At 54.6% G+C, this 8,980-nt stretch overlaps 27 non-coding genes across 27 annotated transcripts; all 27 read right to left on the bottom strand.

Annotated features, from left to right (window-relative positions):
- Window positions 1–61: 61 nt before the first annotated feature.
- Window positions 62–143, bottom strand: Trnal-aag (transfer RNA leucine (anticodon AAG)). The gene has a single exon. It is a non-coding gene; the product is annotated as a tRNA-Leu (tRNA).
- Window positions 144–418: 275 nt separating this feature from the next.
- On the bottom strand, window positions 419–490 carry Trnah-gug (transfer RNA histidin (anticodon GUG)). Its single transcript has one exon. It is a non-coding gene; the product is annotated as a tRNA-His (tRNA).
- Window positions 491–860: 370 nt separating this feature from the next.
- Window positions 861–932, bottom strand: Trnae-cuc (transfer RNA glutamic acid (anticodon CUC)). Its single transcript has one exon. It is a non-coding gene; the product is annotated as a tRNA-Glu (tRNA).
- A 275-nt stretch (window positions 933–1,207) lies between these two features.
- On the bottom strand, window positions 1,208–1,289 carry Trnal-cag (transfer RNA leucine (anticodon CAG)). Its single transcript has one exon. It is a non-coding gene; the product is annotated as a tRNA-Leu (tRNA).
- Window positions 1,290–1,366: 77 nt separating this feature from the next.
- Window positions 1,367–1,448, bottom strand: Trnal-aag (transfer RNA leucine (anticodon AAG)). The gene has a single exon. It is a non-coding gene; the product is annotated as a tRNA-Leu (tRNA).
- Window positions 1,449–1,723: 275 nt separating this feature from the next.
- On the bottom strand, window positions 1,724–1,795 carry Trnah-gug (transfer RNA histidin (anticodon GUG)). The gene has a single exon. It is a non-coding gene; the product is annotated as a tRNA-His (tRNA).
- A 370-nt stretch (window positions 1,796–2,165) lies between these two features.
- Window positions 2,166–2,237, bottom strand: Trnae-cuc (transfer RNA glutamic acid (anticodon CUC)). The gene has a single exon. It is a non-coding gene; the product is annotated as a tRNA-Glu (tRNA).
- Window positions 2,238–2,512: 275 nt separating this feature from the next.
- On the bottom strand, window positions 2,513–2,594 carry Trnal-cag (transfer RNA leucine (anticodon CAG)). The gene has a single exon. It is a non-coding gene; the product is annotated as a tRNA-Leu (tRNA).
- Window positions 2,595–2,672: 78 nt separating this feature from the next.
- Trnal-aag (transfer RNA leucine (anticodon AAG)) lies at window positions 2,673–2,754 on the bottom strand. Its single transcript has one exon. It is a non-coding gene; the product is annotated as a tRNA-Leu (tRNA).
- A 275-nt stretch (window positions 2,755–3,029) lies between these two features.
- Trnah-gug (transfer RNA histidin (anticodon GUG)) lies at window positions 3,030–3,101 on the bottom strand. The gene has a single exon. It is a non-coding gene; the product is annotated as a tRNA-His (tRNA).
- Window positions 3,102–3,471: 370 nt separating this feature from the next.
- On the bottom strand, window positions 3,472–3,543 carry Trnae-cuc (transfer RNA glutamic acid (anticodon CUC)). Its single transcript has one exon. It is a non-coding gene; the product is annotated as a tRNA-Glu (tRNA).
- A 275-nt stretch (window positions 3,544–3,818) lies between these two features.
- On the bottom strand, window positions 3,819–3,900 carry Trnal-cag (transfer RNA leucine (anticodon CAG)). Its single transcript has one exon. It is a non-coding gene; the product is annotated as a tRNA-Leu (tRNA).
- Window positions 3,901–3,977: 77 nt separating this feature from the next.
- Window positions 3,978–4,059, bottom strand: Trnal-aag (transfer RNA leucine (anticodon AAG)). Its single transcript has one exon. It is a non-coding gene; the product is annotated as a tRNA-Leu (tRNA).
- Window positions 4,060–4,334: 275 nt separating this feature from the next.
- Window positions 4,335–4,406, bottom strand: Trnah-gug (transfer RNA histidin (anticodon GUG)). Its single transcript has one exon. It is a non-coding gene; the product is annotated as a tRNA-His (tRNA).
- Window positions 4,407–4,776: 370 nt separating this feature from the next.
- Trnae-cuc (transfer RNA glutamic acid (anticodon CUC)) lies at window positions 4,777–4,848 on the bottom strand. The gene has a single exon. It is a non-coding gene; the product is annotated as a tRNA-Glu (tRNA).
- Window positions 4,849–5,123: 275 nt separating this feature from the next.
- Trnal-cag (transfer RNA leucine (anticodon CAG)) lies at window positions 5,124–5,205 on the bottom strand. Its single transcript has one exon. It is a non-coding gene; the product is annotated as a tRNA-Leu (tRNA).
- A 77-nt stretch (window positions 5,206–5,282) lies between these two features.
- Trnal-aag (transfer RNA leucine (anticodon AAG)) lies at window positions 5,283–5,364 on the bottom strand. The gene has a single exon. It is a non-coding gene; the product is annotated as a tRNA-Leu (tRNA).
- A 275-nt stretch (window positions 5,365–5,639) lies between these two features.
- On the bottom strand, window positions 5,640–5,711 carry Trnah-gug (transfer RNA histidin (anticodon GUG)). The gene has a single exon. It is a non-coding gene; the product is annotated as a tRNA-His (tRNA).
- A 370-nt stretch (window positions 5,712–6,081) lies between these two features.
- On the bottom strand, window positions 6,082–6,153 carry Trnae-cuc (transfer RNA glutamic acid (anticodon CUC)). The gene has a single exon. It is a non-coding gene; the product is annotated as a tRNA-Glu (tRNA).
- A 275-nt stretch (window positions 6,154–6,428) lies between these two features.
- Window positions 6,429–6,510, bottom strand: Trnal-cag (transfer RNA leucine (anticodon CAG)). The gene has a single exon. It is a non-coding gene; the product is annotated as a tRNA-Leu (tRNA).
- A 78-nt stretch (window positions 6,511–6,588) lies between these two features.
- Window positions 6,589–6,670, bottom strand: Trnal-aag (transfer RNA leucine (anticodon AAG)). The gene has a single exon. It is a non-coding gene; the product is annotated as a tRNA-Leu (tRNA).
- A 275-nt stretch (window positions 6,671–6,945) lies between these two features.
- On the bottom strand, window positions 6,946–7,017 carry Trnah-gug (transfer RNA histidin (anticodon GUG)). Its single transcript has one exon. It is a non-coding gene; the product is annotated as a tRNA-His (tRNA).
- Window positions 7,018–7,387: 370 nt separating this feature from the next.
- Window positions 7,388–7,459, bottom strand: Trnae-cuc (transfer RNA glutamic acid (anticodon CUC)). Its single transcript has one exon. It is a non-coding gene; the product is annotated as a tRNA-Glu (tRNA).
- A 275-nt stretch (window positions 7,460–7,734) lies between these two features.
- Trnal-cag (transfer RNA leucine (anticodon CAG)) lies at window positions 7,735–7,816 on the bottom strand. Its single transcript has one exon. It is a non-coding gene; the product is annotated as a tRNA-Leu (tRNA).
- Window positions 7,817–7,893: 77 nt separating this feature from the next.
- Window positions 7,894–7,975, bottom strand: Trnal-aag (transfer RNA leucine (anticodon AAG)). The gene has a single exon. It is a non-coding gene; the product is annotated as a tRNA-Leu (tRNA).
- Window positions 7,976–8,250: 275 nt separating this feature from the next.
- On the bottom strand, window positions 8,251–8,322 carry Trnah-gug (transfer RNA histidin (anticodon GUG)). Its single transcript has one exon. It is a non-coding gene; the product is annotated as a tRNA-His (tRNA).
- A 370-nt stretch (window positions 8,323–8,692) lies between these two features.
- On the bottom strand, window positions 8,693–8,764 carry Trnae-cuc (transfer RNA glutamic acid (anticodon CUC)). Its single transcript has one exon. It is a non-coding gene; the product is annotated as a tRNA-Glu (tRNA).
- Window positions 8,765–8,980: the final 216 nt, after the last annotated feature.

Here is an 8,980-nt window from a genome sequence, read left to right as displayed (position 1 = left end):
CACAGGAGCTGCGTTCTACCCCACGAGAAAACACCACAATGGCACAAAAAACAGAAAAATGTGGCAGCGGTGGGATTCGAACCCACGCCTCCGAAGAGACTGGTGCCTTAAACCAGCGCCTTAGACCGCTCGGCCACGCTACCTGTGCCAGTGTTCTTCGCTTTTGTAGAAACAGTGCACGACACAGCTGCGACTGGCTGCTCATCCATTGCACCTCAAACAACTGCCCTTTTCGAATAGAGAGTAACTACACAGGTTGCTGCCCGCGCTCTCGTGTGGCGGCATTGCGTGTTGATAAAGAATTGGTAGTGCCACCTGCAGCCTGCGGAACATGAGTGAAAAATAAAGAGGGCACCGTGATTTCAAACACTGAGCCACAACCGTCACTGCAGCGACACCAAGGCAAAACTTTAAAAATTGCCGTGACCAGGATTCGAACCTGGGTTATTGCGGCCACAACGCAATGTCCTAACCACTAGACGATCACGGCCACGGAAGCACCGCCGAGGGCAGTCCTCGCGACTGCATGTTGCGATGCACAGCAAAGCTCGGCCCACACACCACTGTGTCAGACGCGGGCTCCATTATATGTATACTGGCAAACGAACGTGTCTGCGATGTAAGGACACTAAGCAGTGTGGTTAGCTGCATTCAACCCCCGTGGCAGTGTCTTGCAGTCCTCCTACTCTGTTCACCTCAGGTATGTGCCTCGATAAGAGGTGGGCAGATGTCGCATCGCTCTCGCCGTCACTTGTGACCACGAATCGTACTTAACGTAGTTTTCTGCAAGCGTCAGCGAAGCGTCAGTCGAGCTAAGTCGGGCCAAGTCGCATAAGAGGAGCAACAAATTGCGCTCGCTTTTCCGGTACCGGGAATCGAACCCGGGCCTCCTGGGTGAGAGCCAGGTATCCTAGCCACTAGACCACACCGGACAACGGCACAAGGGCTACTCCAGCGAACGCAGCAATCTATACACACGCTACTAAACGACAACTACAAAATTATACGCTCCCACTTTGTACAGCGGCATGCTCGGGACTCATTTCGTGGAGACGAACGCCAGCCACTATGACACCAAACGGCGCCTGTGAATCATGTCGTTGCACCGCGCACTGTGCTACGACAATTTAAGAAAGAGACGCTCACGGCTTGCTGCGCTGCTTTCGTCGCGGGTAATCAGTGCTGCGGCTTTCGAGACAGAAAACATTGGCAGCGGTGGGATTCGAACCCACGCCTCCGAGGAGACTGGTGCCTGAAACCAGCGCCTTAGACCGCTCGGCCACGCTACCGACGCTGCACGGCGGTCACAGGAGCTGCGTTCTACCCCACGAGAAAACACCACAATGGCACAAAAAACAGAAAAATGTGGCAGCGGTGGGATTCGAACCCACGCCTCCGAAGAGACTGGTGCCTTAAACCAGCGCCTTAGACCGCTCGGCCACGCTACCTGTGCCAGTGTTCTTCGCTTTTGTAGAAACAGTGCACGACACAGCTGCGACTGGCTGCTCATCCATTGCACCTCAAACAACTGCCCTTTTCGAATAGAGAGTAACTACACAGGTTGCTGCCCGCGCTCTCGTGTGGCGGCATTGCGTGTTGATAAAGAATTGGTAGTGCCACCTGCAGCCTGCGGAACATGAGTGAAAAATAAAGAGGGCACCGTGATTTCAAACACTGAGCCACAACCGTCACTGCAGCGACACCAAGGCAAAACTTTAAAAATTGCCGTGACCAGGATTCGAACCTGGGTTATTGCGGCCACAACGCAATGTCCTAACCACTAGACGATCACGGCCACGGAAGCACCGCCGAGGGCAGTCCTCGCGACTGCATGTTGCGATGCACAGCAAAGCTCGGCCCACACACCACTGTGTCAGACGCGGGCTCCATTATATGTATACTGGCAAACGAACGTGTCTGCGATGTAAGGACACTAAGCAGTGTGGTTAGCTGCATTCAACCCCCGTGGCAGTGTCTTGCAGTCCTCCTACTCTGTTCACCTCAGGTATGTGCCTCGATAAGAGGTGGGCAGATGTCGCATCGCTCTCGCCGTCACTTGTGACCACGAATCGTACTTAACGTAGTTTTCTGCAAGCGTCAGCGAAGCGTCAGTCGAGCTAAGTCGGGCCAAGTCGCATAAGAGGAGCAACAAATTGCGCTCGCTTTTCCGGTACCGGGAATCGAACCCGGGCCTCCTGGGTGAGAGCCAGGTATCCTAGCCACTAGACCACACCGGACAACGGCACAAGGGCTACTCCAGCGAACGCAGCAATCTATACACACGCTACTAAACGACAACTACAAAATTATACGCTCCCACTTTGTACAGCGGCATGCTCGGGACTCATTTCGTGGAGACGAACGCCAGCCACTATGACACCAAACGGCGCCTGTGAATCATGTCGTTGCACCGCGCACTGTGCTACGACAATTTAAGAAAGAGACGCTCACGGCTTGCTGCGCTGCTTTCGTCGCGGGTAATCAGTGCTGCGGCTTTCGAGACAGAAAACATTGGCAGCGGTGGGATTCGAACCCACGCCTCCGAGGAGACTGGTGCCTGAAACCAGCGCCTTAGACCGCTCGGCCACGCTACCGACGCTGCACGGCGGTCACAGGAGCTGCGTTCTACCCCACGAGAAAACACCACAATGGCACAAAAAAACAGAAAAATGTGGCAGCGGTGGGATTCGAACCCACGCCTCCGAAGAGACTGGTGCCTTAAACCAGCGCCTTAGACCGCTCGGCCACGCTACCTGTGCCAGTGTTCTTCGCTTTTGTAGAAACAGTGCACGACACAGCTGCGACTGGCTGCTCATCCATTGCACCTCAAACAACTGCCCTTTTCGAATAGAGAGTAACTACACAGGTTGCTGCCCGCGCTCTCGTGTGGCGGCATTGCGTGTTGATAAAGAATTGGTAGTGCCACCTGCAGCCTGCGGAACATGAGTGAAAAATAAAGAGGGCACCGTGATTTCAAACACTGAGCCACAACCGTCACTGCAGCGACACCAAGGCAAAACTTTAAAAATTGCCGTGACCAGGATTCGAACCTGGGTTATTGCGGCCACAACGCAATGTCCTAACCACTAGACGATCACGGCCACGGAAGCACCGCCGAGGGCAGTCCTCGCGACTGCATGTTGCGATGCACAGCAAAGCTCGGCCCACACACCACTGTGTCAGACGCGGGCTCCATTATATGTATACTGGCAAACGAACGTGTCTGCGATGTAAGGACACTAAGCAGTGTGGTTAGCTGCATTCAACCCCCGTGGCAGTGTCTTGCAGTCCTCCTACTCTGTTCACCTCAGGTATGTGCCTCGATAAGAGGTGGGCAGATGTCGCATCGCTCTCGCCGTCACTTGTGACCACGAATCGTACTTAACGTAGTTTTCTGCAAGCGTCAGCGAAGCGTCAGTCGAGCTAAGTCGGGCCAAGTCGCATAAGAGGAGCAACAAATTGCGCTCGCTTTTCCGGTACCGGGAATCGAACCCGGGCCTCCTGGGTGAGAGCCAGGTATCCTAGCCACTAGACCACACCGGACAACGGCACAAGGGCTACTCCAGCGAACGCAGCAATCTATACACACGCTACTAAACGACAACTACAAAATTATACGCTCCCACTTTGTACAGCGGCATGCTCGGGACTCATTTCGTGGAGACGAACGCCAGCCACTATGACACCAAACGGCGCCTGTGAATCATGTCGTTGCACCGCGCACTGTGCTACGACAATTTAAGAAAGAGACGCTCACGGCTTGCTGCGCTGCTTTCGTCGCGGGTAATCAGTGCTGCGGCTTTCGAGACAGAAAACATTGGCAGCGGTGGGATTCGAACCCACGCCTCCGAGGAGACTGGTGCCTGAAACCAGCGCCTTAGACCGCTCGGCCACGCTACCGACGCTGCACGGCGGTCACAGGAGCTGCGTTCTACCCCACGAGAAAACACCACAATGGCACAAAAAACAGAAAAATGTGGCAGCGGTGGGATTCGAACCCACGCCTCCGAAGAGACTGGTGCCTTAAACCAGCGCCTTAGACCGCTCGGCCACGCTACCTGTGCCAGTGTTCTTCGCTTTTGTAGAAACAGTGCACGACACAGCTGCGACTGGCTGCTCATCCATTGCACCTCAAACAACTGCCCTTTTCGAATAGAGAGTAACTACACAGGTTGCTGCCCGCGCTCTCGTGTGGCGGCATTGCGTGTTGATAAAGAATTGGTAGTGCCACCTGCAGCCTGCGGAACATGAGTGAAAAATAAAGAGGGCACCGTGATTTCAAACACTGAGCCACAACCGTCACTGCAGCGACACCAAGGCAAAACTTTAAAAATTGCCGTGACCAGGATTCGAACCTGGGTTATTGCGGCCACAACGCAATGTCCTAACCACTAGACGATCACGGCCACGGAAGCACCGCCGAGGGCAGTCCTCGCGACTGCATGTTGCGATGCACAGCAAAGCTCGGCCCACACACCACTGTGTCAGACGCGGGCTCCATTATATGTATACTGGCAAACGAACGTGTCTGCGATGTAAGGACACTAAGCAGTGTGGTTAGCTGCATTCAACCCCCGTGGCAGTGTCTTGCAGTCCTCCTACTCTGTTCACCTCAGGTATGTGCCTCGATAAGAGGTGGGCAGATGTCGCATCGCTCTCGCCGTCACTTGTGACCACGAATCGTACTTAACGTAGTTTTCTGCAAGCGTCAGCGAAGCGTCAGTCGAGCTAAGTCGGGCCAAGTCGCATAAGAGGAGCAACAAATTGCGCTCGCTTTTCCGGTACCGGGAATCGAACCCGGGCCTCCTGGGTGAGAGCCAGGTATCCTAGCCACTAGACCACACCGGACAACGGCACAAGGGCTACTCCAGCGAACGCAGCAATCTATACACACGCTACTAAACGACAACTACAAAATTATACGCTCCCACTTTGTACAGCGGCATGCTCGGGACTCATTTCGTGGAGACGAACGCCAGCCACTATGACACCAAACGGCGCCTGTGAATCATGTCGTTGCACCGCGCACTGTGCTACGACAATTTAAGAAAGAGACGCTCACGGCTTGCTGCGCTGCTTTCGTCGCGGGTAATCAGTGCTGCGGCTTTCGAGACAGAAAACATTGGCAGCGGTGGGATTCGAACCCACGCCTCCGAGGAGACTGGTGCCTGAAACCAGCGCCTTAGACCGCTCGGCCACGCTACCGACGCTGCACGGCGGTCACAGGAGCTGCGTTCTACCCCACGAGAAAACACCACAATGGCACAAAAAACAGAAAAATGTGGCAGCGGTGGGATTCGAACCCACGCCTCCGAAGAGACTGGTGCCTTAAACCAGCGCCTTAGACCGCTCGGCCACGCTACCTGTGCCAGTGTTCTTCGCTTTTGTAGAAACAGTGCACGACACAGCTGCGACTGGCTGCTCATCCATTGCACCTCAAACAACTGCCCTTTTCGAATAGAGAGTAACTACACAGGTTGCTGCCCGCGCTCTCGTGTGGCGGCATTGCGTGTTGATAAAGAATTGGTAGTGCCACCTGCAGCCTGCGGAACATGAGTGAAAAATAAAGAGGGCACCGTGATTTCAAACACTGAGCCACAACCGTCACTGCAGCGACACCAAGGCAAAACTTTAAAAATTGCCGTGACCAGGATTCGAACCTGGGTTATTGCGGCCACAACGCAATGTCCTAACCACTAGACGATCACGGCCACGGAAGCACCGCCGAGGGCAGTCCTCGCGACTGCATGTTGCGATGCACAGCAAAGCTCGGCCCACACACCACTGTGTCAGACGCGGGCTCCATTATATGTATACTGGCAAACGAACGTGTCTGCGATGTAAGGACACTAAGCAGTGTGGTTAGCTGCATTCAACCCCCGTGGCAGTGTCTTGCAGTCCTCCTACTCTGTTCACCTCAGGTATGTGCCTCGATAAGAGGTGGGCAGATGTCGCATCGCTCTCGCCGTCACTTGTGACCACGAATCGTACTTAACGTAGTTTTCTGCAAGCGTCAGCGAAGCGTCAGTCGAGCTAAGTCGGGCCAAGTCGCATAAGAGGAGCAACAAATTGCGCTCGCTTTTCCGGTACCGGGAATCGAACCCGGGCCTCCTGGGTGAGAGCCAGGTATCCTAGCCACTAGACCACACCGGACAACGGCACAAGGGCTACTCCAGCGAACGCAGCAATCTATACACACGCTACTAAACGACAACTACAAAATTATACGCTCCCACTTTGTACAGCGGCATGCTCGGGACTCATTTCGTGGAGACGAACGCCAGCCACTATGACACCAAACGGCGCCTGTGAATCATGTCGTTGCACCGCGCACTGTGCTACGACAATTTAAGAAAGAGACGCTCACGGCTTGCTGCGCTGCTTTCGTCGCGGGTAATCAGTGCTGCGGCTTTCGAGACAGAAAACATTGGCAGCGGTGGGATTCGAACCCACGCCTCCGAGGAGACTGGTGCCTGAAACCAGCGCCTTAGACCGCTCGGCCACGCTACCGACGCTGCACGGCGGTCACAGGAGCTGCGTTCTACCCCACGAGAAAACACCACAATGGCACAAAAAAACAGAAAAATGTGGCAGCGGTGGGATTCGAACCCACGCCTCCGAAGAGACTGGTGCCTTAAACCAGCGCCTTAGACCGCTCGGCCACGCTACCTGTGCCAGTGTTCTTCGCTTTTGTAGAAACAGTGCACGACACAGCTGCGACTGGCTGCTCATCCATTGCACCTCAAACAACTGCCCTTTTCGAATAGAGAGTAACTACACAGGTTGCTGCCCGCGCTCTCGTGTGGCGGCATTGCGTGTTGATAAAGAATTGGTAGTGCCACCTGCAGCCTGCGGAACATGAGTGAAAAATAAAGAGGGCACCGTGATTTCAAACACTGAGCCACAACCGTCACTGCAGCGACACCAAGGCAAAACTTTAAAAATTGCCGTGACCAGGATTCGAACCTGGGTTATTGCGGCCACAACGCAATGTCCTAACCACTAGACGATCACGGCCACGGAAGCACCGCCGAGGGCAGTCCTCGCGACTGCATGTTGCGATGCACAGCAAAGCTCGGCCCACACACCACTGTGTCAGACGCGGGCTCCATTATATGTATACTGGCAAACGAACGTGTCTGCGATGTAAGGACACTAAGCAGTGTGGTTAGCTGCATTCAACCCCCGTGGCAGTGTCTTGCAGTCCTCCTACTCTGTTCACCTCAGGTATGTGCCTCGATAAGAGGTGGGCAGATGTCGCATCGCTCTCGCCGTCACTTGTGACCACGAATCGTACTTAACGTAGTTTTCTGCAAGCGTCAGCGAAGCGTCAGTCGAGCTAAGTCGGGCCAAGTCGCATAAGAGGAGCAACAAATTGCGCTCGCTTTTCCGGTACCGGGAATCGAACCCGGGCCTCCTGGGTGAGAGCCAGGTATCCTAGCCACTAGACCACACCGGACAACGGCACAAGGGCTACTCCAGCGAACGCAGCAATCTATACACACGCTACTAAACGACAACTACAAAATTATACGCTCCCACTTTGTACAGCGGCATGCTCGGGACTCATTTCGTGGAGACGAACGCCAGCCACTATGACACCAAACGGCGCCTGTGAATCATGTCGTTGCACCGCGCACTGTGCTACGACAATTTAAGAAAGAGACGCTCACGGCTTGCTGCGCTGCTTTCGTCGCGGGTAATCAGTGCTGCGGCTTTCGAGACAGAAAACATTGGCAGCGGTGGGATTCGAACCCACGCCTCCGAGGAGACTGGTGCCTGAAACCAGCGCCTTAGACCGCTCGGCCACGCTACCGACGCTGCACGGCGGTCACAGGAGCTGCGTTCTACCCCACGAGAAAACACCACAATGGCACAAAAAACAGAAAAATGTGGCAGCGGTGGGATTCGAACCCACGCCTCCGAAGAGACTGGTGCCTTAAACCAGCGCCTTAGACCGCTCGGCCACGCTACCTGTGCCAGTGTTCTTCGCTTTTGTAGAAACAGTGCACGACACAGCTGCGACTGGCTGCTCATCCATTGCACCTCAAACAACTGCCCTTTTCGAATAGAGAGTAACTACACAGGTTGCTGCCCGCGCTCTCGTGTGGCGGCATTGCGTGTTGATAAAGAATTGGTAGTGCCACCTGCAGCCTGCGGAACATGAGTGAAAAATAAAGAGGGCACCGTGATTTCAAACACTGAGCCACAACCGTCACTGCAGCGACACCAAGGCAAAACTTTAAAAATTGCCGTGACCAGGATTCGAACCTGGGTTATTGCGGCCACAACGCAATGTCCTAACCACTAGACGATCACGGCCACGGAAGCACCGCCGAGGGCAGTCCTCGCGACTGCATGTTGCGATGCACAGCAAAGCTCGGCCCACACACCACTGTGTCAGACGCGGGCTCCATTATATGTATACTGGCAAACGAACGTGTCTGCGATGTAAGGACACTAAGCAGTGTGGTTAGCTGCATTCAACCCCCGTGGCAGTGTCTTGCAGTCCTCCTACTCTGTTCACCTCAGGTATGTGCCTCGATAAGAGGTGGGCAGATGTCGCATCGCTCTCGCCGTCACTTGTGACCACGAATCGTACTTAACGTAGTTTTCTGCAAGCGTCAGCGAAGCGTCAGTCGAGCTAAGTCGGGCCAAGTCGCATAAGAGGAGCAACAAATTGCGCTCGCTTTTCCGGTACCGGGAATCGAACCCGGGCCTCCTGGGTGAGAGCCAGGTATCCTAGCCACTAGACCACACCGGACAACGGCACAAGGGCTACTCCAGCGAACGCAGCAATCTATACACACGCTACTAAACGACAACTACAAAATTATACGCTCCCACTTTGTACAGCGGCATGCTCGGGACTCATTTCGTGGAGACGAACGCCAGCCACTATGACACCAAACGGCGCCTGTGAATCATGTCGTTGCACCGCGCACTGTGCTACGACAATTTAAGAAAGAGACGCTCACGG

Source organism: Schistocerca gregaria, unplaced genomic scaffold (genome assembly GCF_023897955.1).
Source record: "Schistocerca gregaria isolate iqSchGreg1 unplaced genomic scaffold, iqSchGreg1.2 ptg001569l, whole genome shotgun sequence".
NCBI classification, from domain to species: domain Eukaryota; kingdom Metazoa; phylum Arthropoda; class Insecta; order Orthoptera; family Acrididae; genus Schistocerca; species Schistocerca gregaria.
Note: the sequence above shows the minus strand (reverse complement) of the source record. Positions and strands in the feature narration are given on the sequence as shown.